The sequence below is a fragment of the Oncorhynchus kisutch genome, linkage group LG14 (assembly GCF_002021735.2).
Source record: "Oncorhynchus kisutch isolate 150728-3 linkage group LG14, Okis_V2, whole genome shotgun sequence".
Lineage (NCBI taxonomy): Eukaryota > Metazoa > Chordata > Actinopteri > Salmoniformes > Salmonidae > Oncorhynchus > Oncorhynchus kisutch.
This window is the reverse complement of record NC_034187.2, coordinates 35,114,496-35,120,495: the sequence shown is the minus strand read 5'-3', so window position 1 is coordinate 35,120,495 and position 6,000 is coordinate 35,114,496.

Sequence of the window (6,000 nt, the reverse complement as noted above, 5' to 3'; positions counted from 1 at the left end):
CGCTGACGTCACCCTGTCCCTCATTCACAACAATGCGCTGTGCAGAAATTACGCTACAGCCCCGGTCGCTTTGACATTTTACTCAAAATAGCGGGACGCACTTGGGGTTGGTGAATTGGCCTTACAATCATGTCACCGTAAATCCCCGTTTGGCTATAGAAGTGTTTAATTCAGCGCGGAGCGAGGCACAGGAGGATGGCTAGGAATGAAAACAGCATACAATGACGATAATCCTATGATGATCAACCATTAATAAAGGACAAAATAACATCCTATCGTCATACCAGCCCGAAGCCATAAAAAAGCTACAATAACAATTTTAAAAAGTCATAATAATAATAATGCATCTCATTGATGACACATTTAAACACATTTATGACCAACCCCCAATTAACTGATTGTCATCACTCAGAGCAAACAATCCCCTTATTGCACATCACCAGTCTCTCCTTGAGGAGCAGAGATTCTTGTCAGACTCTATTCACATCACTGTTAGACCTCAGGACACAGAAAGCATGATCTCATCCTGCTACAGATCCATGACTGACTGACTGAACAATAGCCAGCATCAGCCGTGTTCACAACCCCATTCCCCATTATGCTACTAAAACCCTACACAATCACCATCAAGTGATGATGACATTGGCTATATAATGGTAATGCTACTGATAGTATATTTTTCTAAAATAAATCATATTATGGTCTATGAGTTTCAAGTTTCAAAGCATATTTACGGAAGGCATATGACCCTCTATGTGTCTGTTTGAGCATGCAGCTAAAGGTGAGAATGCCACAGGCAGGAAACAGTGGGCTTTGACATGATACATGCTTGTTAGTCGCCTACACAGAAATCCTATTTCAAGATCATTGTTTCAGGCTGTAACACAGAATGTGCGTGAAATATCATGGCAAATCTCTCCACTGGCCAAAAAGAAACCTACCTACATTTCATTTGAATGATCAATTCTAGACAATAATCATCAACAGCCATTTGTTACATAATTAGACAAATACAATTCAGAGGTTACAGCAGACACGAGACTGTCCACTCCTCTGCATTATGCAGAAACATATTGGTTCAGTATGGAGGCCACTCTAATATAGGTTGAACAAGGCAGCAATAGTCAGGCAGAGAGAGTGTGTTTTCTAATATAGAGACAGCGGATCCCCAAGGAGCTTTGCACGCTATAACGTTTTATCAGGTTGTCACAGACTTGCTGCTCCTGGAGCCCATTTATTTTCCCTGTGTGGCATGGGCTGGATAGGACAAGAATTCGGCCCAGGCATTTTATCCACACCAGCCCACATCAATGCGCACGCTGCCAACTCGCTGCCAACTCAGTGCATATATGAGGGTTTCAGCGACAGGATGGGAGAGGGAGGACCTGACTTTGGCAATGTTGCAGAGGTGGAAGAATGAAGAAGACAGTCTGTCTCATGTGGTGGTCAAAGGAGAGGGTGGAGTCCAGGATGACACCAGGGTTGTGTGTGTGGGGAGAGGAAGAGACAGGGGTGTCAATGGTGAGGTTGCCAGTTTTGGGGAGGTTGGATTTGGTGCCTATGAGGAGGAGTTCTGTTTTATCACTGACACCTTGAGTAAGTTTTGTTGCATCCATGTTTTTATTGTAGAGAGGCAGGATTCAGTGTGGGTCAGAGGTGGGTTGAGGAGGGATTTGGTGCTGTTGTAGAACTGGGTGTCATCGGCATAGTAGTGGAAGTCAAGGTTGAAGTGACGGAGGATCTGACCAAGGGGGCTGATGTAGATGATGAAGAGTAAGGGACTTAGCACAGAGCCCTTGGGAACACCCTGTGTAACTGCAGCTGAATCTGAGGTGTGGACATTGAGGGAGATGTAGTGGGTCTGGTTTGTGAGGTATGATTGTAGCCAGGACAGTACAGATCCCTCAACACCTAGACCCTCAAGCCTGATGAGGAGGATCTGATCGATCACTGTGTCAAACGCGGCACTCTGGTCGAGGAGAATCAGAATGTTTACAGCACCAGCATCAGCAGAGGTGAGGAGGTCATTGACAACTTTTGAGGGGTGGAAAGCAGACTGGAGGGACCCTACACACCCTACCTAGACGCAGGCAGTCGTGCTGACCCATAACATTGGCAGGACAGTACAGCATTTCTCAACCTTTCCTGTACCAGTGACTGGCGAGACATGGTCCTCCTCTTGTTTAACCAGCTCATGTTTAAAACCAATGCAAATTTGTAACACACTAGAGATACAACTCATCACTATAACTGGGCCTCTGTTCTAGCCATTTTGTTTAACTCCCTGTTGTGCTGTCTGTCTGTCTCAGCATCTTCTCTGCTGTCACTCTGTGCTTCTTTTTTTCTCTGTGTCTGTTGGCTACCTATTTTGCAACAAAGCCTCCTTCACTCATGCTGCCAAACATACCTTCGTAAAGCTGACTATCCTACCGATCCTTGACTTCGGCAATGTAATTTACAAAATAGCCTCCAACACACTACTCAGCAAACTCGATGTAGTCTATCACAGTGCCATCCGTTTTGTCACCAAAGCCCCATATACAGTACTACCCACCACTGCGACCTGTATGCTCTCGTTGACTGACCCTCACTACATATTCGTTGCCAAACCCACTGGCTCCAGGTCATCTATAAGTCTTTGCTAGGTAAAGCCCCGCCTTATCTCAGCTCACTGGTCACCATAGCAACACCCACCCGTAGCACGCACTCCAGCAGGTATAGTTCTCTGATCATCCCCAAAGCCAACACTTACTTTGGCCGCCTTTCCTTCCAGTTCTCTGCTGTCAATGACTGGAACGAATTGCAAAAATCACTGAAGCTGGAGTCTGATATCTCCCTCTCTAACTTTAAACATCAGCTGTCAGAGCAGCTTAGCAACTGTACCTGTACACAGCCCATCTGTAAATAGCACACCCAACTACCTCATCCCCATATTGTTATTTATCCTCTTGCTCTTTTGCACCCCAGTATCTCTACTTGCACATCATCATCTGCACATCTATTACTCCAGTATTTATGCTAAATTGTAATTATTTCGCCTCTATGGCCTATTTATTGCCTACCTCCCTACTCTTCTACAGTACATTTTCACACACTACATAGATTTTTCTTTTCTTTTGTGTTATTGACTGTACGTTTGTTTATGTCTAACTTTGTGTTGTTCTTTTTGTAGCACTGCTTTGCTTTATCTTGGCCAGGTCGCAGTTGTAAATGAGAACTTGTTCTCAACTAGCCTACCTGGTTAAATAAAGGTGGAATAAAATAATAATTAAAAAAAAAACAAGTCTGTCTGTCTGCTTCATCCTTATACATTATAAAACCCAAGCAAACGGCTTAGGCTATATTTCAAATTAATGCCTGTCATATGTGATCCCCCGAATCATCGCTTGAATCATCACCAACCCTCAGTGTTCATTACTATTATAGGGCTACAGACTACCATTTTCCCCTGGTGTCACTGGTGCCACTAACTTTTACAGTTGGTGGCACCAGGCCAGGACTTGGTTGGACCCAAATCACGAGTTATCATCTTATAAAGTCATTCACAGTTCTTTATTAAGAAGTGTAATAAATAGACTACTGATGTATTCAGGAAATAAGTTATTTCATATCACATGTCAAAGCAGGAATGCATGACCAGAAATTGTCATGACTTTTGGGTTGACAATTAGACTGTAGTTGCTATATTTTACTGTCAATTTCCAGATTTTTTTGTTCAACAGAGATGAATTCCATACATCTTTATGTGCACTAACTAATATCATAGGCGTATTAATTTGGGGTTACACATTAACTAGATTGCTAACTCTAAATATACTACTCACTGCTAGTAGGCTTGTATTTATCCAACAGTAAATGTAATGTCTTTAAAAAGCATTGCAGTTGTATGCTACTACCCATGAGACCTATAGGCCTATGCCCTCACAGTGGCCTGTGAGGGCCATTTCGTGTGTGTGCTGCTCCATATCTCAATGCCTTATCAAATATCTTAGTTGTAAAATAGTTGCTATTGAGCTGAATATTAAGAAATCAGTTATTGTACCTACAGAAAGCTGAGGAACGAAGCTTGAAATGTTATATGATCAGAACACACATCAGAACACATCTCTCGAGCGCATGGGGGAGACGAGAGTGTCTCGCTCATTATAGCAGCAAGCCCCACAAAACAGGAACAGGGGCAGGGCACACACTTTCATGACAGAAATCATGAGAATAATGCTTTACTGTTTGACCAAATCATGGTTTTAGCCATCCAAAAATATAATGTTTTGAGTGCGGTGACAATGTAGAATGTGCTGTTTCTGTATTCATAGGTTGCACCTCTGTCACGTCATGCCATGCCATTGTTATGAACATTCTGAAACCGCCCGCTATCGGTGGCGCCATAGTGGTGCCCTAAAGTGATGATAAGCCCAGTCATACTGGACAGAAGCTAACTAGCTACTGTTTAGTCTAAATTACACTATAGTGTCTGGAAATATGCCATTTCTAAAGTAGTCAAATATTTAGCAGGAAACAACTTTGCCAGCATTATCATGTTGTCAAATTGACTTTAGACAGTTGGCAATGTTGTCATTAACTAGCAAAGTTCGTAAAAAATATTGTAATTGTAATGTCTACTAATTATTTGCCTCCTTTTGAATGCCATTGTATTTCCAAGCCACTTCCAAGTATTTTTGATGAAATCTTCGTCATTGCTCATTGACGATGCATTGAGTAGAATGCTTTGTTGGGCATCAGTCCAAAACTAATGTTCAAAACAACATTGTGACGAAATATGCAACCCATGAACCCTTTCCGTTTTTACGATCCATGGTCTTTGCTGTCTAGCTGATGACAGAGTCGGACCAGGTCTCTTTGCTGATAGTTTTGAGATTTTTTGCGCAATTTCTTTGTTATACTAATCTATAATGAGCCTTTGGTTGATCAGAGCACAACGGCCGCCACCCTACCAAGTTGGGCCAGCCCCCAAAAATTCAAAATACATCTTAACAGGCCCATGGGCTGCTGGCTATGTCACCTTGTCATTTATTTATTTTTATATTTAAAAAATATATATGTTTTTGTGTATGTCAATTTAGACCAGCCCATCTGGAATTTGCCAGAATTGCCAGATGGGCAATCCACCCCTGATGTGTGGTATTCAGATTGGCCCACATTTTCAATGTCAAGTGGTATAAATAACCAAAGCTGATTCTCACTGCAGATCTATCTGTTCAACAGCTGGACATGGTGTACTAAGTGGTAATGCAATGAGCCAGTGATGGGAAGAATCACACATTTTACACTTGCTTCAAATGCAGTGTAAAATTGACAATGAAGATACATTAGAAAATTATCAGATGTTGCTTTGCTAGTCATATCCCATATAAGCGACTGTCAAAAAGGCATTTCTGAAACAGATATAACGGAGACAGGGAGACACAATTACACCCGGCCAAACTGACAAGTCCCCCAGGAGGCCATGGCCTACACTTGAACATGACCTGAAATTGGAACAAAATTCTGCTGTCAATTCTCTAATTTCCTCTACTTTCTTTTAAAGCAGAGATTAAAGATGACACAGCAGTGACAGATCAGCTTGTTATTTTTCTTGATGGAAACATGTAGGCTACATTCCTGCGTGGGCAGGTTGGTGGGTGGGTAACTGGGTTCAAACTCAGTCCAAATGTTTTGTTTAAGACTGAGGGTTGTATGGAAGCATTCATACACAAAACATGAAATCAAACAACCTTATCAAATTGCCAGGAATCACAGTCTTATTGCAGCCAAGATTATCATACTCCTTTTGACCTAATTAAGCTACTGAAATAGCCTACTTTGGTAACTATGGAAACACTTTCAAGTAAATTGGTTTCGCAAACATTATGAACACAATATCTATCATACATACAGATGAAGGATCTTAATTTGATCACCCTGTTGCAGGAGAACTTGTAGTGTATTTGAGGTTTAAAAAGGCTTCCGAAATTATTTCTACTTTGAAATTTGAATTGATTT